Here is a 22705-nt window from a genome sequence, read left to right on the forward strand (position 1 = left end):
TATATTGGGTGTCCTGCAAACTGCAATAAAGTATCGAGACATATTAGTTCTGTCGTGTGATGGTTTAATTAGGTTTGAATTCAAAGTAGTATAATGTAGATATTCAGTATTTTTACAACTACATCATCTGCATTCTATAAAGGACATTGTTTAAAATTAAGTTGCAAAAACGACGTGGTTGTTAGAAAATATAGAGTATCAAGGGCAGCAATCTGTAAAATAAAGTGTCTGAAACACATATTTTACAAAGAACCTAAAAAAACAATCGTACATATTTACACCACATTTCCTATATTCTTTCAAAATTTTTCTATATTCATGGCAAAAGTGCGATTTTTGATAAAAAATATAGTCTGAATGCTAGCAAAAACCAATGTCTTTCTTTACAATACGCTTAAAACAGAACCGATTCTTTTTTTGAGAATTTTTTTGGATTTTTTTAGGTATTAGTTAATATTAAAAGATCACTTAATTTTGAATTTACAAACATCAATTCAATTTTATATGATTCTCAGGAGCTTGGCATATATTAGTGAAGTTTTAATAGTTTATATATATCAAATATCTATTTTTACAAAACAATTTATTACTATTAAACTTTATCGGATATTATCGGCACCTATATCATTGCTATTGTAGTACTAAAAAGTAAAAACTAGTCGAACAACTATGATAAACTATATAGAACATAAGATAATTTAAAATTTTAGGGTATTTTGGTTTGCTTCCTTCAATATAGTATGTGTGCATTCGATATCAATGTTAAATATAGAAATATTGGGATGTTGTACTATTTAGTCGAAATAAAGCACCTAATGGATGATTATTTAAAAATCCAATATAAATTTTATTCAAAATTTGCATGTACATACGTTACCAAGTTGTTTAATGTATCGCTTACCGTAATTTGTAAATTCGTTTTATAATCAGACAATAATTTCCTTCTCATATTATTCTAGTTAAAAAGAGACAAAATTCTGTCTCATTAGTTCGATCACGTAAACGAATGAGCCTGTCAAAGTCGCCCGGTTGTCAGACGTATGCAAAATTCTTGAAAGCAATATTGATAAAAGGTTATAACTCTAACCTATAGACTATTGTGGCTGTATAATTAACTGTAGTTTTAGATGTACTATCATGTTAAAATTAATTATATTTGACCACTTTTTTGTACAATTAGTTTATTTAGATTAGAATTCTATTGTATGTCACATTCAAATTGAACTAAAACTCAGAGCTAGCACGGCAACATTGCAAGATGACGTATGTACAAAATAACTTTGATATACTTTATACCACTTCTGATTTTAATGTCAATAACTAGCGGACAAAAAATGTCCAAAGACAATTAATACTAAGGCTTGGATGTATTAAAATACAGTGTAAATTGTCAAAAAAAAAACATCCAGATAGTTTAGTAGTGGTTGAATCAACAGTTTTAAGATGTTGATATGAAATTTCACTACTTGTTAGGCAGAAAAAAAAAGAGTCTTGTCTCAATCATGAATTATTCTAAGAGAGCTATCCATATCAATACTGAAGGCGAATATTCATGGCACTAATGTCTTGCTGTGCATATAACGAAATCAGCAAGATATAGTATGTTATGAGTTACTAAAGCAAATTGAAATGATTGCTTCAAATAAATACTGATGTCAATTGAGCACGTTGAATGACGTGTTGCTACAATAAAATAGCAGAAGAATAGCAGACGCAATGTGATTTTCTTCCATGGCAACGTTCGATCATACGTTATAAGAACAGTAAAGTTTTTACTGTGGCGGCTTAAATGGAAACCCTGCCTGCACATGGTTTCAGAATGCTAACAAAGTGCGATAATAAATCGATAACTGATCGTAAATTGTATTTTCGACACGTTATCATCATGTTGACTGAAAGATGAGAAAACGGTTTTCCTCAACAAATGCTTTTTAAAAGTGAAAAAATTATCAGAATATATGACAGCACCTAATAAATTAGTTTGAGTTTAAAGATATTTTAGCTTTAACATTTTTTATGTGGCTCGTAACATATATTTTCATTCTAGCTATAATAGAGTATGATTATATTTTTCAATCTTATGATTACTACCTTCAATCACTCCCTCAACAGGATACAACTAAAATTAATTAGTCGGCTTGGTTAGCGCAGTGGTATAGGCGACAGGACAGTCCCCCTACTGTTAGGACAGTCGCGGGGTGAAATCATGCTGGGTCATTGTTATAAATTCATTTTTATTATTGTTTAACACTTTAAACTAAAGAAACTTCTCCCTCATCCGGACTATCAGCTACTAAAATCGTATCTCACTGACAGACATTTTATTGTAAATCAAGGCGATGAACATACCGAATTAAATCCCATATATCCAGGAGTTCCACAAGGTAGTGTACTGGGTCCAGTACTGTATCTTCTGTATACGGCTGATCTGCCCACCACAAAAATAACTACTGTGGCAACATATGCAGACGATACAGCAATCTTAGCATCCCATGAAGATCCAGTCACAGCATCAATAAACCTACAAACCCACCTGGAGCAAATACAATTATGGTTGAAGACATGGCGCATTAAAGCCAATGAATCAAAATCCACGCATATAACGTTTACCCTGCGTAGAAGAACATGTCCTCCAGTAAATATCAATCATCGTCAACTAGCCCAAGCAGAGCATGTTAAATATCTTGGTATGCATTTAGATCGACGCTTAACCTGGAAGAAGCACATACTCTCTAAACGGAAACAACTGGGCCTAAAATTATATCAAATGTATTGGCTCATTGGGCGCAAATTCAAGTTATCATTAGATAACAAGGTATTGCTGTATGAGTCTATACTCAAGCCCATTTGGACATATGGAATTCAACTATGGGGTACCGCTAGCAAATCTAATATATCCATCATTCAACGGTTCCAAAATAAGGTGTTGCGTGCCATTGTTGATGCTCCGAACTATATTTCAAATAAAGTGATAGAACGCGATATTCCTCTAGAACCTATAACGAGTGTAATCCAACGTGTTTGTGTGAAGTACTTCGAAAGAGTGTCAGTGCATCCCAATGTACTCGCTAATCAGCTAAATATGCGACGTGATAGTGAAGTGCGTAGACTAAAACGTTTAACACCACCTGATCTGATTACTGGACATATGTAGAGTTTAGAATATGCATTAGAATAAGACTAATTAATTAAGATAATATTTTATACAGAAGATTGCTTAATGAAGTGATTTTCTACATGCCATGTATATATAATATAAACAGAAGAAATACTTAGTGCCAATAGGGCAGATTGTGGACTCACGAAGAGTAATAAAAAAAATTATTGTTTAACACTTGTGGTTGTCCTTAGGCAAGAGTGCAAAATCCGACAAGGAAAATGATCTCAGTCACGCCAGTAATAAGGCCGTGTAAGACTGGATGTCTTCTGGAATGATTTCTAAGTTGGTCACTCGCCAGTCGGCAGGCTTTATCCCGAGGACCGTGGTTTAGAGCCCACGTTAAATTGTAGGTCTAGTCCAGATAAACCCTCGTTGGTATAAAGGAGACTTTAAAATATTTAAAAAAAATTAATTATTTCTTCACGCACCTAAACTTAAGAAAATCTTAACACTATTCCCTTTTGTTTATTTAATATCAAGGTTTTACGCGTTTGATTGAAGAAGCAGTTGAAAATGTTAACGATACGGAGAGGACAAAAACGCAAATCGAACCGAGAGGAGTATTTATCTTAACGGCCGAACCCTTTTCTGTTTACGTGAATGTTCGAGACGAGCACGACACGAAACACAAGAAAAAAAGGGCCGTGGACCCATCAATCCGACGTGACGGCACTATGCGAGCGGCCTTATCGACCCCGAGATGCGCCTTGTAAATGAAACGTTAAAAGGTTGACCGTCCGAAAAAAATCAATTAATTTATTTTCAGACTGGAGACTGGAGGTGTTAGATAAACAGGCCAGATAAAATACATTTAGCTACGAAAACATTTCCGAGCGAAATGCCGTACAGCTGTTGGCGCCAGGTGTCGGGGTGTTCACAGATCGGTCGCGATACCAAACTGGAATGGGATCGAGGCCCTCGCGCAGACGACAGCCGGAATGGAAAGGGCTCAGTAACGAAACGGAGAGATTGCAGAATTGGCGATAGGATCGATGGTTGTCAACTGAATGCGATGAATTGAAGGACATCAATCGGACATACGTTGAATTTTTATGATAAATGTTAAATACAAGATCTAAATAATATAAATTAGAAATATAACAAGTAAATTGAAAAGTCCTCGACCTAACATAGTAAAACACATTTTTTGGCAAAATTAGTTTTTTTTTATTCAACATAAATCCCTTCAAGGGTGATACACTGATTATAGCGACCCCTCAACTTTTCGATGCCATTTTTGTAGTACGATTTGTCCTTTGCTCCAACGCAGGTCTCAGTTTCGGCGATCACCTCTTCATTCGAACAATAGTTCTTCCCAGCGAGCATTCTTTTGAGATCTGATAACAGGAAATAGTCGCTGGAGGCCAGATATGGAGAATAAGGTGGATGAGGAAGCTATTCGAAGCCCAATTCATAGATTTTTGACACGGTGCATTGTCTTGGTGAAGCAGCACTTTCTTTTTCTTCAAATGCGGCTGTTTTTCGGCGATTTCGTCCTTCAAACGGTCCAATAACGCTATGTAATAGTCGCTGTTGTTGGTCCTTCCAACTGATGGTGGTCAATGAAAATTATGCCATGCACATCCCAAAATACAAAGGCCATAAGCCTGCCAGTCAACTGTTGCGATTTCCTACGCTTTGGAGCGGGTTATTCGTGTGCAGTCCACTCAGATTATTGTCGATTGGACTTCGGAGTGAAATGGTGGAGCCATGTGTCATTCATTGTCACAGATCGACGAAAAAACTCGGGTTACGCTTGGTCATCTTCAAACACTGCTCCGAATCATCAACTCGTCGTTGTTTTTTGGTTAAAAGTGAGCTCGCGTGGCACCCACTTTGAACAGAACTTTAATTCAAATTCATACCCAAATATTCGTGAAAGATATGATGTACAAGTTCAGTTGATATCTTTAGAGTGTCTGCTATTTCATTCAATTTCAATTTACGGTCTTTTAAAAGCATTTGTGGGTTATTTTAAATGTTTTCGTCGGTAACAACCTCTTTTGGGCGTCCGCTGCGTTCACCGTCTTCGGTGCTCATTTCACCACGTCTAAACTTAGCATACACATCCTTGATGGTTGATTTTCCTGGGGCGGTGTCCGGAAACTCGGCATCAAACCAAGTTTTTGCTTCAACTGTAATTTTTCCCTTTAAAAAGCAATATTTTATCAACACGCGAGATTCCTTTTTCTCAATTTGTTTCACAATAACAAAAGTTGCTTCACTCAAAATGTTATAATTCACAAACTAATGATCCGACAGCTGTCAAATTTATACAAATCTTTTGAGGGTTAGTGCTAACTAAAAAACATACGGATCTAATTTTAGTGGCGCCATCTATGTGTCAGGCCGGGGACTTTTCAATTGACCTGTTACTAATTAATATACTAAACATAGAATACTAGATCGAGTAATAATAACTAGGCACCATATCGAGGAAAAATTTTTGAGCCTAAATTTTAGTGTAATATGCTCTACAAATAAATAGATTCCAATTAAATGAAATGCGTCCAAATCGAGCAAGCAGGAATAGCCGTTAGGTCGGTAACACCACAAAAATATTTTATGCTCTGGCCGAGGCGCTGCCAACTCCAACTTTTATATGGTAAAATATTCGTCGTGTTTGTTATACGTAAATCAACTACGACTACGTTTTAAAATCAAAATCTGGTAACATTGTACTGCAAAATACTGACATTTAAAATGATTTTAAAACGGAAACATTATTAAACGAAGTCATTTAATTTTAAGCAGTGTTATTTAAGATTTTCTGTTATTTTCGATTATTATACTGTTTGGAACTATATGGCTATTAAGAGTTGTTGGAAATATTAAGATAAATAACGATTAAGAATAATATGATCGCGTAATATTATATTTTACATTTTTTTTACAATTTCATCCCGAAATAGATTAACGCAATTCGAGAATAACAAGAATCGTTCGTCCTCTGTGTTACAAGATATTTAGAACTTTCAATCAGCTTTTAATTTAATTTGATGTCTGATGAACAAAGAACAGGTAAGAAAAATGGTTATTATTGGCGGTATTTGATATGGATCTGGTGACATAGTATATCATTGTACTAAAGGTGATTCTGTAATTTTTAGTGGCATTAATATCTGATTCAATTCAAGTTTCTTTCGAAAGTGTATTTCTTAACAAAGTACTAACCGAGCATTGTAAGTAATAAATACGTTAAATTGCGCATTAAGAGTTAAAATGTATGTTGCAAAGAATACTACAAATTATAAAACAACTTCATAGAATTCCTCATTTGTTAGTGAGTTGTTAGTTCAGAGGTGGAACATAAGACGAACCAGAAAGTAGTAGATAAACTAAAACCATAAAAGTCATAAAAGTTAAAAATGATATCAAAGATTGGAAGCAAAGAACGATGCAATTTTATTTCAAAATTATAACTCCGAAAGTACGTGTGTTTAAAAAAGAAATCAGGAACATTTTATAACTTTAGATGTTCAAGAGATTTGAATAAAAATATTCCATACGAGCTGGACAATCGAAATTGATCTAGAAAGTCAAAATACAAATTTATGTACTGATGAGAATCATAAGCTACAATTGTTTCATTCACAATCCTTTCTCAGTCGTTATCAGTAATGAACCTTTACTAATAGCGAATCAAATCTTCCTATAACTCACATATAATTTTGAACTCAAAAATTAATTACATATTCAAAGATTTGATGGATAAGTAGAATTGTTTTATGACTAATATTTCACTCTTACTTAAACATTGAGAGCCTGTTGCTTATGGAGTATGGTTGAAAACATTTAAAAATAACCGATTTTTTCTAAATAAATGTATGTTTGGTATAATGCTTTCACCTGCACTTGGGATATGTTGGAATACTTTTCTTACCCTGGTCGTTCATCAATTTCTCTAAATCCAAGCTAACATCATTATAAGTTAAAGGAAATAATAATTGTAAATCAACATTCGACCTTGAGGGTATAAATTCGTCGAAAATATCCAAATTGGCAGTAAGAAAGCCCAACAAAACCATCGAACAAGCATCATATTGATCTGATCCTGCTCTAGACGACTCATTTCTCTTTTTAAACACATTTAGTAAATATCTAATTTAAATGACTTTTTATTTTACACCTACAAAATCAAAATGAATTAATAAATGTAATGTAAAGGCTGTTTCACTGGATGTTATAAAAGATTTATATCAATCGATTGTACTTTCAAAAACAGTCTTCATATCATATTTTATCATCTTTTTTCATTTATATATATTTCAATTATATAATCTATCATTTTTTGCAAATGCGTGTAACGAATGTAGCCGATGAAATAGTATCTCTTTAGATTAATTTCGTTATAGTCACTACCATGCACTTTTCGACATGTTTTCAGCCAGTTTGATACTAAAACACAACACAATGTGTAACACCAGATACGAAATTAGCGATCCTTTATTTGTAACTGGCGATATGTCAAGAATGTGTATCAAACCAATAACCTAAAAATAATTGGTATAATCCATATAGTTATTTGCGAAATAGAGACACAAACACCTGGCATTGATAGATAACAAAAAGGTTAAATTTAGCGTTGGGAACTATTGACTGAAAACAGTAGAAACAGTCGGTAATCGCAATATAGTAATTACCATTTTCAGTCAAATACACGGTTCGACAGTTTCGTTCAATTCGTGATGTTAGACGAAGATGTACGAATCCTTTCCTGTATAAATTGTGAGATATATCTGGTTATATTTTCCAACGGTAGTATAAGCGAGACGGAGATGTATAAATTCCTTCACAAACTAATCTTAAAAAAGAAAAGAAAAAAAATTTACTGAATACTATTATAATAATAATACATAACATACAATTTATAATTTAATTTTAAACAAAGTAGAATTACTTTTATATTTGCATGTTTTGTGGGTCTGTATGTTTTGTGTGTGTTTTCTATGGAATATAATAATACCCCCCAAATGTTTTATTGTATGCTAATGTGTTAATTGCTATTTTTAAATAATATACTATGATACATATAGATAGTATAATAGAACTTAAATCAATAATAACCATAAATATTATATAAAAATTAAACATATACCTAATCATAGAAAAAAAAACTAATCCATGACATAATTAAAAATTATCTGAATGATATAATATAAATGCTTTATTTATTATTGAACGGAAATATTTTTTAACAAAAATCGAGACAGTAATCGAAATATTACCTATTATTGCCATAAAAACAGTCAAAATATTTTACTATTTATCATTCCCAATGTTAATCTTTTAGCCTGTTATATTAACAATCTTGAAAAATATCGTACTAAAATGCTATAATATTAATAATCAATATATTGTTATTTACCAGCGGACTATAAAAAAAATCATAAAACTATATATATATTACCTACTATATATAAATCTATGTAAGGATAAATTGGGTACATTTTTGTCAAGGTCGTGGCTTGGACGACACAGCCAGAACGTTAAAATTTAGTTGAATGAAACTAGTAGAACCAAAAGGAGTTACTAAAAGTACGACTGAAACAATCGATAGTAAATAGTAACAAATCAATGGGGCCGAAAATAGCGATTGAAAACAGTCAACTGAAACAGTCACTGGAAAAAAATAGTAAAATCAGTTGAGCCAAAAATACCGATTGAAACAGTCGATAGTAAAAAGTAGTCAATTACTAAACATTCGATAGTCAATTTCAGTCGATAGTTCCCAACACTAGTCAAATTGTTTTTTATAAAGGATGGGAAGTTGTACACATTCTTCAATCCCATTCCCATATTTTTAATGCTCAGAATTATAAAAAATATCAATTATAATAAACCATGACAGGGCAATGCATAGTTACTGGTAAAATTATAACAAAATTTTAGTAATAATTTAAATTTTAACATTAATTTATGAAGAACTTTTAAGAACGATTTTATGACTTTTAAGCTGTTAAATTATTGTTTTTTTCTTTAAGATTACCAACATACTTAGAAAGAAGTTTATGTATTTATGTTTTATTTATTTTTAGTTTATATATTTCTAAGTTTTGCCGAATATGACCCTTTTTTTGATACCAGAGACTTCCCAATGTATCAAAAATTGAATTTTTACCAAATTAGATCAATATTCTTTGGTAAATTACTGCTTCTTGTCTTGGTTCCCTTTATATATATTCGTTCTGATATTGTTCAAATTGAAAATAAAAATATTTTTCTAAATCTATTAATCGTATTTCCTTAGATTCACGTAGTACTTTGTAGATTACTATCATCCTGCCTATTGTTATAAGAGAAAAATCGATGTAATGGCACAGTAGCACGTCCGATAGACCGAACCGGAGACCCGGTAAACATCATCATCATCACCGTTGTCGATTCGAATGGAGTTAAAAACGTCAAAATAATCGGTTGTCAAGTGAGAACTGTTTTCGAGGGACTGCAGCCGGATGAGTTGTGGGTTTTTAACAAGGTGAGAACAGAGAATGGCGTTTTGTCGCCGGGGCCCCCGGGGGATTAGTTACCTCTGGAGGATTATGTCGGTAGTGGTTTTAAGCTCACACCGTTCGGGATGGGGTCGTCGCCGGCTTTCGAAAGTTTTGACAGCGAGCTCGCATTCCGTCCGGGTAATGGACTGTTTTCGAAAAATACGCCGATGTTTATATTGGGCCCACGATGTCAGTTTGTTGTTGGGATTCCTTTGTTGGGAGCCACTCGCGTTAGATTCGGATAAGCGTCAGTCGAGTGCTAATTTATAGCTATGATTTCTCCATTTGCTAAAATATCATAAAACGTTTATTGTTCTTCTCATTTTATTGATTTTATGTATTAATATTGTACTTATTTAAACTATCGTAAAGTATTTTCCCTTGAATCTATATATATCAAATATCTCTCAGGAAATTTGTAGATGCCATTTCAATAGAATGGGTTATCCTATGAGTTAAACGTTTTTGTATCTTCTTCGAAATCGGCAACGCTCTAGAAGCGCGTGCCTTACAGATACGAAAGTATGTTAGTCGGACGCAGCCAGGTCTGGAGAGTACGGCGAATACGATAAAACGTCCCATCCAAGCCATTTCAACAACTTTTTGGGCGTATTGTGAACTTTTTCTATTAATGCGCAGTTCAAATTGATCATTTGCTGAAAAAATGGTAGCGATCACCATAATATTTTAATCTCCAATAACTCTTGCAATTCCGCAGCTTCAAATGCTTTCAGCTAACTAGGAATTTTTATGCTTTGAACGGCGAAATCGTCACATTTGAATTGCTGTATATATATATATATATATATATATATATATATATGTATATATATATATATATGTATATATATATATATATGTATATATATATATATATATGTATATATATATATATATATATATATATATATATATATATATATATATATATATATATATTACATTTGAGAGAAAAATTTACAACCAGATCATCTCCGAGGATATCGAAATCCCAAATATCCCAAAAATACTTAGATATCATAAAATTAGTTTGCATAATTGATATGAATCACAATACAAACTATAACAATTTGGAATACTACAAGTGACAATTAATGAGATGTGATTTTCTTAAATTTAAGTATTTTTGTGAAAAATAGTTAGTTTTATATATAATATATTTATATTGAAAAGTGTATAATATATGTGTAAATAAAAAGCTCATTGTGATTTTGTAGTTTTATTTTAATTAAAGATTCTTAGAATTGTATAAGAGCATAACTTGTTTAATTAATTTTTTGGACTCTTCAAGTTCGCTCAGTGACCAACTAACACTCCATCATCCCAGAGGACCTTCGGTATTCGATCTGGTTTCTGGCGTGATTGAGATGATTATATCTTGTTATATTTTTCACTTTTGTCAATAAAGACATTTACAATTAGAAACATAAAATGTATCCAAGTCTTACTAGGATTCCAACCTGCGACTATCGCAGCAGTAGGGGGACCGTCCTGTCGTCTTAACCACTGCAATAAACAAGCCCGCATACATAAGTATTGTTTAGAATGTTTGAAACCTCGGATTAAACTTACATTTTTCAACCAAACTTGAAGCAGTTGCTTCATATGTTGGTGAAACGTAATTCGTTAAACCATTTAATTTACAAGAAACTATTTTGATGGTATTAACTTTTTGTGTATTATAATATAATAATATAGCTGATTTCAATTAAAATTTTCTTAATGCCAACTGTACGTTTATGATTTTTATTTTCATATTAACAAAACTATCATTACAATTGATCCTACATAATGATTCTGTATAGACTATATGAGAAATGCTATAAAACTTTCTGCAAAATGTTTCGACAAATATTCCAAGAAGCCTTGTGAGATTTTTAAGTTAATTCTAATTCAGTTTATACTTAATTTGTTAATTGAATGATATACATTTATAACAGAGCAAAGTAGAACCAGTTAATTTATTTAGTAGTATATAACGTTGACTACCATCTAAAATAACGAAATAGTGTTTGGGTATCAACAACGTACTTCAGAAATGATATTTGAACTTTTTATTATATTTTACACTGATATACATCAGTATATATTTCCCAAGTCAAGAATAAAGTTAAATATTGTCCAGAAGTTGTAACTTAATCAACCATCAAGATGATCGTAGACAGATTTCGAGCTATTAATCTGTATTTTTTAGTTTTTTGTCACTTTATGGAACTTCTAACACTTTTACATTCTTTACAAGTTACATGATTTTACTAAGCAGATATATGTCGATTACTATAACGACTATGTAGCAAATCTTCTAAGGATTTTTCTTTGTCATTGGGATATCCGTGGTGTAGATCAGATACAGGAATGGTCCAAAGATAATATCCTAGGGAACTCCTTCCGAAACATCTTTTGAATCTTGAGAATATTATTTCTTCATTCGAAACTCTAAATTTTCCTTCGAAAAGATACGACTTTACTAATTAACAATAGTTAAACATCACGGTAACAATTGATCATTAAATGAATATTGATTAAATACTCGATTGTACAAACAAGCAAATGCATCTTATTTACCCCAAAAAAAGGCGAGGTAATTTATATTTTACATTAGTTTCCCATATATTTAACTGCAAAATAATGCATCTCTTTGTCAACATTCATAACGGTCAGCTGTAGCAACCACATATTTAATAAAAAATTGGTATTGAAATATGCATTCGGGCCCATATTGTTCTATTCAAAAAATGCATAAAAAAGTGGAAAAAATCAGAACCGGTCTTCTCAGAAGGTGCATTCCGTTTCTTCCGGCATCGGTATTGTCGTCAGGGTTACTATATAGGCCATAGGTGCGAAAAGTATTAGTACGGTACATCGAATACGGACAATTGGTGTTTACCTAAGTCTCGCCTAATCCGTATAAAGTGATAAGGCTGTTGGTTAATAAAGCTCCGTTGCCCGGCTGCCTAGTCCACGAAGATCCGATAGGGTCAGTGGTGGCCGAACTATTATTCTTTACATTATTTTCTATTGTACACACAATGTATATTATATATGTATTATTCAAATAAACAGACAGACAGGACAATGTCCTAATCAATATTAAAAATTTTTCAGGCTCAATATTAGCATATTATTAATTAGTATAGATGGAATATTCGTTTTGCCAATATGGTTATACTTCTTAACTCTCGAAATATAAATAATAAGTTTACAAGAATGGGGTTGACTAATGTTAAAAACGATAATATTGTAGTAATGGTGATTTTAGTTATAATTTTGTTGTAATTGTTGTAAAATATTTTGATCAGGCCTTTTTTTTGAAAATTAAAAATTATTACATCAATATAGAATGGAAATGTGTATGTGCAGCAAATAATTTTTGTTAAAATTTATCTGATTGTCCTATATAAACAAATCGACATCATCAAGTTGGGATAACAATATGCCATCTCGTTAAATGCATTTTGACAAAAAATCTTATAAAACTAAAATCTCAAACTGAGTAAATCAAATTTAAAAATCCATTTTCCCAATTTCATCTTTGCTTCTCAATTTTCCATAATTATATGGAACTGACCATAACAAGCATGAGGAATGATTTCATTAATATATTTCTTCTATGAAACTGAGATAACTTACAGGAAAAATGCTGTTGATGATGACACAGTTTCCTTGTTTTTTTCCAAAAAAGATATTTTAGTAGCAGTACCCATGTTGGGTTTAACGAAATTATTTTTAAAAGCTTTTCCTAATGATGATGATTGTTTTATCAGACGGTAGGTTGAAATATAGGATTTTGCTGAGTCTGATCTGAACTAAAATTCTCCAGAATGGCTTCAAGATTTGGACATTGTTGCAGTCTGGCTATTGTAAGCTTGGGGCCGCTTAAATATGATGCTTAAGACAATGACTACATCTTTTTTACGGGATGGTAATAGAAATGAGTCATTCGTTTAAGATGGCAACTAGTGCACACTTGAGGCACAAACTGGAAGACGTAGATTACAGTTTGGAAACGCCTGTCGAATGCAAATTCCTCACAGACCTCTGGAAAAATCGACATTTTGGAAAAGAGATACAGCAAACAGTTACTAAAAAGACAACTTCGGTCTGAAAAATTCAAGACTAGCATTGTCTAAAGTCAGAACAGTTGTGGCCGATCACTATCAAGGTTAGGAACATGCAGCTTTTTGAGGGATGTAAGACATCCTTTCATACACTCTTACAGGACATAGGGTTTAATTTGTGTAAAGATAACCCTTGAAGGGGTTTAATGGAACTTCCACACATTGCCTTAAAAATAATTCAAGTTTTAAAGGCATAGAATAGACCAAGGAAGACAAACTATTTAAATTTGTGTATCCTGATGAAACAAAAAAGTGTAAAGACAAAAAAAATTGATGGAAAAAGAGAATAGTTGCAATAACATTCGACTAGGTTTTATTTGTCATTATATTTATTAATAAATAATTGCAGATATATTGGTGATCGAGAAGGATATTCCATCAAAAACTTTTTCCATATGTGGAAGGAAGCATTGTCAGCCATAACACCTTCGGTTTGGATGAACTCGATAAGATATACAGAGGAAGTAATTGAGAAATGGTGGTGGAATCGTGACCATATTTTAGACAGATTAGAAATTAAGCGTTTAGTGATTGAATAGGACAGTCAGTCGAAAAGTGAAAGTGACTAAAGGAAACTTTCAGGATATGTGATAATGCTGTGCAATGCTGGACATTCCTGAGACAGAGTGATGGGCGTGGAAACAACTAAAGGTATGCATATAATTAATTGAATATATTTGTAGAAAATGGTATTGTAGGGCGTGAAAGATTTGAGTGATTGATTTGACATGATTGTAATTGTTCTAAATTAAACATGAGCATTAGGTTAGAACGTATGAGGGGAGAAAATGCATTAGACAGAATTCAGTGATTAATTTTATCAAGAATGGTGTATACAGATAGTAGCAGAAGAAATAAAATATACAGTGATACCAATATGACTTGTCATGTAAACACACCATCGAAGGAAACAAGAACTAAACGTAAAAAGGTAAAAATGCTCTCGAATGAAAGCAAAATACTTTTCTCAGATATACAATTGCTAATTAGGTGGATTACGCCTGCAAGGTAGAGACCTTATGGGTGATGTGGAAAAGAGTTCAATGTAAACAAAACAAATCTAACCTACAGACTATTATACCTGTGTTCTTAATTGTAGTTTTAAAATAAGTTATATATACTTTTTTAATATTTAATTAATATATTGTTACTAGTCGTTTCAGTCTAACCTACAATTTGTCTTTATGATAACTTAAATCTAGGTATATAACTAGGAGGAGCCATCGGCCCTATCTCAGTATATGGTGAAATAATTTTTATACATGTCACTGCTGAATTTTTTTATATATGCATCTCACTACACAACACTACATAAGATCAGATGGTTTCATTCTTTTGAGTATGTGTTCTGTTCTGGTGGTATCCAACAGCAATATTTCAATATTCGTGTGAGAATGGAGTCTTTCCTCATGCCGCCTTGCAATTCTCTTGATTTCTTGACTGACTGTGGGCAGCTGAAGGTCTCGATGTAGGTAATTAGTCCTATAGTATTTAGGTGCACCCACAATACCTCTCAGGACTTTGCTCTGAAAGATTTGTATTTTATTTATGTTACTCTTTGCAGAACATCCCCATAATTGAACTCCGTATGTCCATATAGGTTTCAGTATTTACTTATAAAATAGCAATTAATTATATACTGATAATTGTGATTTTCTTTCAATTAGCAGTACGTTTTCCTATATTTCAATTTCAATTCCTTTCTTTCCATCTTTATATGTTCCTTCCAGCGAAGTTTTGCGTCGAGATTCCGAGATATTTAACGTTGTTGCTATATGGAATGATAGTATTATTTAATATTATGGGTGCAGATTTACTTTCATTAATAATAAGTTAGATTTAATAGCATTTTTGTTCCATTATTTAATTTAGATTGGAATTTTGTTGTATGTCAAAGCCCAACTAAACCAAAACTCATAGTTGATGCGGCAACATTACAATGTTTCGATATGACAAATATCCATGTCGTATTACTAAAAAACGCACGCCACTGTCGTCGAGGCGGCACTTCCAAACTTTCTGTATCGATTTTGGGGCCCTTCCATCCGCACTGACTGATTTTTCACAAAGAGATTTGCGGCAGATCAGCCCGGAGAGTAGGTCTTCACGCCTCTCCGCTGCTCTTGACGCCTGTTTTTCGTTCTTTCTTCTATTCCCCCTTTTTTCTCTCGGCTTCTCGCCCCGCCGGCGAACCGTGCCGTAGAGGGTGAGGGGGACGAAGGATCGGCGGATCGCGGGAAAAGGAAAATCGGCGGCAGCGGCGAACTTGATACACGGGAAATCGTGCTATCGATTCGGTGTATCCTGTTGGCGACCAATGGTTGTTGGGCACGCCCTAGCGCCGCTACGGAATCACTTTTGGGATATTTATATTCGGTTCACAAAAAAAGACAGGTCGCGGCGGTGGCCTTTCGCCCAATTTATCATCCGAGCGCCCGCGTCACCCCTACGCCCCCTCATCGACGGTTCGTGCCGGTGGTCTTTTTATTTATTCATTGTTTACTCCGAAGTCAATTGATACTAAATTACCGATCGATGCGTCGGTCATTATCTGACCTGTTTTCCATTTATTATCGCTCGATTAGGTCTCTGTTTTATGGAAGGTATCTCGTCCAGGGAAACCGTCCAGGAATTGTTTTATTACTAAATGGATCCCTAGAACTTCAAGGTGCTCCGAGGGATATCATTTATATTTGGAGCTTTGAACATTAATTTGTTATTGAAAATGTAAAGACAAAGACAGGTAGAAAATGTTCACATATTTTTTATCTAAATTCATCAGATATTTGGGTATCCAATGAGATCAGATGATTTGATACTTTTGAGTCTGTGTCCTGTTCTGGTGGTTTCTAAAAGTTGCAATATTTCAGTATTTGTTTGAGAATGGAGTTTTCCTCATGCCCCCTTGCAATTCTCTTGATTTCTTGACTGGCTGTGAGTGGAGGTCTCGATGTAGGTAATCAGTCCTATAGTATTTGGGTGCACTCACAATACCTCTCAGATCTTTGTTCTGAAAATATTGTATTTTATTTATGTTACTCTTTACAGAACATCCCCATAATTGAACTCCGTATGTCCATATAGGTTTCAGTATTTGCTTATATAATAGCTATTTATTATTTTCTGATAATTGTGATTTTCTTCCAATTAGCCAGTACATTTTCCTATATTTCAATTCCAGTTCTTTTCTTTTCTTCTTTATATGTTCCTTCCTGCGAAGTTTTGCATCGATATTCATTCCGAGATATTTAGCGTTGTTGCTATATGGAATGATAGTGTTATTTAATGTTATTGCTGCTTGTACGGTCTGTTTATAGGTGAACTGCACATGTACAGATTTACTTTCACTAATTCTTATTTTCGAAGCTTATGTCCAAGTATTTATATTGTCGCTTACCTGTTGTAATTTTGGTGAGGCTTCTTCACTATTGTCTCCGACAGCTATAATCGCAGTATCATCAGCAAATATAGTGGTATATATATGTGGTATATCACATAAGTGTAAAGTAGATAAAGCATTGGTCCCAGTACACTTCCTTGTGGTACACCTGCTATAGCTTCTTTTATTGTAGAGTAGGTTTCTTCTTGTTTAACTCTAAACATTCTGGTTGTAATGTATGATTTTAATAGTTCGGTGTGTTGTTTTGGTTGCTTTTTCTGTAGTTAATGACAAGGCCTTCATGCCAAGCCTTATTGAACGCTTGTGCTACATCTAAGAATATAGCTGAACATACTTTTTGACTTTCGTAGGCTTTTTCAATAACTGTTATTCTGTGGACCTCATCAATTGTTGAGTGCTTGTTAATATACCCAAACTGGTGTGTTGTTATTAGATTTTTTCTCTCTATGATCCGTTTTATTCTTTTCAATAGGAATTTTTCAAAAACCTTAGATATTACTGGCAGCAGTGATATAGGTCTATAGGATTTTATTTCGTTTGGTGACTTCTCAGATTTTGGGATCATTATAATTTCCGTCATCTTCCAAATGTCTGGGACATGTTTTAATCTAAATGCTGTATTGATCAATTTGGTGAGTTTTATAATTCCCTTTCTTAGTAGATACAACTAACTAATATATATGTACAACTACTGAATTTTTTTTTAGACAAAGATTAATAATTGTTGATAATCCAGCAATGGTCAAATGTAATATTAGTGATAATCAAAGCTTTAATTGCATCCCTTTGGGGGCCATTTTATTTGCCGTTCTGCAATCGTCACGGTACTAATTTATATCCAAAGTCTAACAACATTTGTTTTTAAATCGAAAGAAATTGCAGTAGTTATTAAAACAACCATAATAAGCTACTTGATTATATTATCCTTAAATGACGTTTAGGGTGTTACTAGTATCCTACTTTAATTCTTGAATACTGTAATTTATGCGGCTTTTTATTCCTGCCATTTTATGCTACAGCCATTATATTTCCTGATAATTATCGTATTGTGCAAATAAACAATATTGATCGCTCTTAAATAGTTAAAGAAACTGTTATTGAAATTTATTTAATACGTCTCGTTATCAATAGTACAACTAAATGTAATTCAACAACAACAAATTAATAACATTTTTTTTGGTCTTTGGTAAAAGGTCATCGATCAAAATGATATATTAATTTCAAATAATACGATTTGTAACAAATTAATATATGTTATTAACACTACGATAAATGTAATTTGCGAATAAACAATTTGTGTAATTGGATATAATATATGCTTTTTTTGTTAAGTTTCAATCATTTTTACATAGATATTTTTAAGGTTGAAATAAGTAATTTTCAGAAACTTGTTAGACTAAACGAAAAAACAAGATATGATCTCGCATAATAACATGCATATTTAAATGGGTTATTATGTTAGTATATTGAAGAATATTTCGTTGATTTTATCCGAAAGTAAATTTCGTTAACCGTATACTTATTATTTGAACTGTCTTCGTTTGCAACGTAAGACATTTACATTTTATTGAAACAATTTCTTTTCATTAACAAACTTGAAATAGTTCGAAGTACTGACATTTGATTAACAATTTAGGTAATACATTGTTTTACACTTAGGAAATTAAAATATTATAGTAACAGATCAATTGAAAAGTCCCTGGCCTGCCATAGTAAAACAATTTTTTTGGCAAAATTAGTTTATTTTATTCAACATAATCCCTTTAAGGGTGATACACTGAATAGAGCGACCCTCCAATTTTTTTCCACTAACTTTTCTTTTGAGATCTCATGATATGAAATAGTCACTGGAGGCCAGATCTGGAGAATATGGTGGATGAGGAAGCAATTTGAGGCCCAATTCATGGATTTTTGCCATCGTTTTTATTGACTTGTGACACGGTGGATTATCTTGGTGAAGCAGCACTTTTTTCTTCAAATAAGGCCGTTTTTCCTCTGATTTCGTCCTTTAAACGGTCCAATAACGCTATATAATAGTCACTGTTGATTGTCCTTCCTTTTTCAAGGTAGTCAATGAAAATTATTACATGCGCATCCCAAAATACAGACGCCATAATCTTGTCAGCCGACTGTTGCGTTTTCCCACGCTTTCGAGCGGGCTCATCATGTGCAGTCCACTCGAATGACCATTGATTGGACTTCTGAGTGAAATGATGGAGCCAGGCTTCATCTATTATAACATATCAACGCAAAAACTCGGGTTTATTACGCTTGATTATCTTCAAACACTGCTCTGAATCATCAACTTGTCGTTGTTTTTGGTCAAAAGTGAGCTTGCGCGGCACCCACTTTGCACAGAGCTTTCTCATACCGAAATATTCGTGAATGATATGATGTATGTTACACGCTCAGTTATATAGTATGACTCTATAAATTACAAAATTCGCATAAATTAATAACTTTTTGGGGGCATATTTCCACAATATTTTATCAATGTTGACTAGAAATGCCAGAATACTCGAAGTCTTTCACTATCAATTAAATGGCATTTAACCCTATCGAAAATTCTGTCACACTTTAAAAAAATCGATACTCTCCTCGATTCACGCCATACAAAACGAAAAAGTTGATTAATATACACGGGGAACGCTGACTAGACCGTCGTTCCTGTGCCCGGTAATGGCCCCACGTTCCGTAGTGGTCATGGGGCGTAGCCCCTTACAAAACGCAGCAGCTTACACGCCGAATTTTCTCATTTAAATTGAGTTGTCTACACTGGCCGACGTATTTGTTTTAGATTGTAATCCAACCGCAATCAATTTCACGTGAGGCTGACGCCCCGCAGTGGATGACTCGACCGCTTCGGTCGGGAACGAAGCGAGCACGTCAAGTCGCAGACCTCGAGCTCTTTATTACGCTCGCCGTGGACTGGGTTAAGAACGGAACGATTAAAACTGTATTATCTCGGCCGGTATCGTTATTATATTGTTGTAATTTGTATCGGTGTACGAGGTTCTATTAATTTTTTTTTCCCACCAGCAGTCGTAATACCGGTTTTATACTATTCATGTTTGTGTTTATACACTTGGAAATTTTTGTATACAATATTGCAATTAAATTAATGAGGATTATTAATTTTTATTGGTTTAGATATTCAAATTCAGCATATCATATCGACTATAGAGTAATATACAGTTTGTTAATTTATTACACATAATTTTTCGCCTGGCCATTTTGCTGCATTTATTTGGTTAGTTTAAATTACCATTGCCAGCACGTCTGTAAAGCAAATATTTTACTAGGAAAGCATTTCATTGGTTGTTAACTTCATCAGCAGGTCAACTGAAAAGTACCCGGCTTGACACATAGATGGCGCTATTAGAATTAAATCCATATGTCTTTTAGCTAGCCCTAACCCTCAACAGATGCGTGTATAAATTTGACTGCTGTCGGATCATTAGTTTGTGAATTTTTAGTGAAACAACTTTTGTTATTGTGAAAAAAAAATGGATAAAAATGAATTTCGCGTGTTGATAAAATATTGCATTTTGAAGGGAAAAGAATACAGTTGAAGCAAAAACTTGGCTTGATGCCGAGTTTCCGGACACTGCCCCAGGAAGGATTTAATCAACCATCAAGATTAGTATGCTAAGTTTAGACGTTGTAAAATGAGCACCGAAGACGGTGAACGCAATGGACGCCCAAAAGGGGTTGGTACTGACGAAAACATTAAGAAATCCACAAAATGATTTTGAATGACCGTAAATTGAAATTGAATGAAACAGCAAACACTCTAAAGATATCAACTGAACGTGTAACATATATCATATCATTCACGAATATTTCGGTATGAGAAAGCTCTGTGCAAAGTGGGTGCCGCGCAAGCTCACTTTTGACCAAAAACAACGACAAGTTGATGATTCAGAGCAGTGTTTGAAGATAATCAAGCGTAATAAACCCGAGTTTTTGCGTTGATATGTTATAATAGATGAAGCCTGGCTCAATCATTTCACTCAGAAGTCATTCGAGTGGACTGCACACGATGAGCCCGGTCGAAAGCGTGGGAAAACTCAACAATTGGCTGACAAGGTTATGGCGTCTGTATTTTGGGATGCGCATGGAATAGTTTTCATTGACTACTTTGAAAAAGGAAGAACTATCAACAGCGACTACTAAATAACGTTATTGGACCGTTTGAAGGACGAAATCACGCCGAAAAACTGCCGCATTTGAAAAAAAATAGAAAGTGCTGCCTCACCAAGACAATGCACCGTGTCACAAGTCAGTGAATACAATGGAAAAATCCATGAATTAGGTTTCGAATTGCTTCCTCATCCACCGTATCCACCGTGACCTCCAGATCTGGCCACCAGCGACTATTTCCTGTTCTCAGATCTGAAAACAATGCTCGCTGGAAAAAAATTTCGTCGAAGGTGATCGATGAAACTGAGGCCTATTTTGATGCAAAGGACAAATCGTATTAATTTTGCCAAAAAAAGTGTTTTACTATGGTAGGCCGGGGACTCTTAACTAAAAATAATTACCACTGTTGAAATATTTGTTTAATTTGTTATAAATATTATGATATATTTAACAATTGTTTCTATTAATGAAACGTGCATTTTTGAAATCTAAGTTACGTTCGTTGACGTAAACATTTCCATAATTTGGACTAAACTTAATTTGAATTATTGTATGATGATGTTATATGTACGAAACAATTATTGTAAAAGCAAGGTGTTTGGTCACTAATATTATTTAAGATCAAATCTCGTCTCGTCTCGATAGAAATAACTAAATGTAGAAAAATAGATAATTTTGATGAAATAAAATTGCTTGGGAAAAACAAATTTGAGCGTGTTATTAGAAAATGTTTAGATAAAATCATTTTAGCGCGACTTATTCACAGAAAAACCTCTTCATATGCTCTGCTATTAATCAGGAGGAAAAAGAATCTCTTATATTTTTACAGCTTGGTGCATTTTCTCTTTTACATACTCGTTCTATTTGTATCATTTGGGTTGTTTACATCATACATTTATATAAAATAATCTCGACATATCTTATCTAAATTTTTATATATTTTTGACATATTAATAGATATATCAGCACTGAAGTAAAATGATGTACTTATCTGGCGACGTATTTTCCACATTAATTTTTTTGTTTTATTTTTTTGTGGGATCAGCAAGTTTATATCTATTTTTAAGGGAAAACCAGTGACGTAACATAACTATGGCTAGAAAGTCATTTAAATCTAGGCTAGGAAGAATCTAGACTAGAAATTTATTCTAGAGTTTCTTCGTAATGTAATAAGGACTAATAATTAGCTGCGCCAGTAACTAGACTATGTAAATCCGGATATATATTTTGAAATTATTTTGATCAATCTCTAGTACTTAGGCTTCATGAATGACTTAGATTTCGTTGATTGAATTCCTCTTAGTGATCTCTCAAAAGGATTCTAGAAACTGAAAAATAATGGTTTGGGTATCTTGTAGTAATTTTGTTGCTTTTCTCGTATAGTCGTACC

This window comes from Rhynchophorus ferrugineus, unplaced genomic scaffold (genome assembly GCF_030347505.1).
Source record: "Rhynchophorus ferrugineus isolate W39M unplaced genomic scaffold, kcgeb_rfMv2 rfM1, whole genome shotgun sequence".
In the NCBI taxonomy this organism is placed as follows: domain Eukaryota; kingdom Metazoa; phylum Arthropoda; class Insecta; order Coleoptera; family Curculionidae; genus Rhynchophorus; species Rhynchophorus ferrugineus.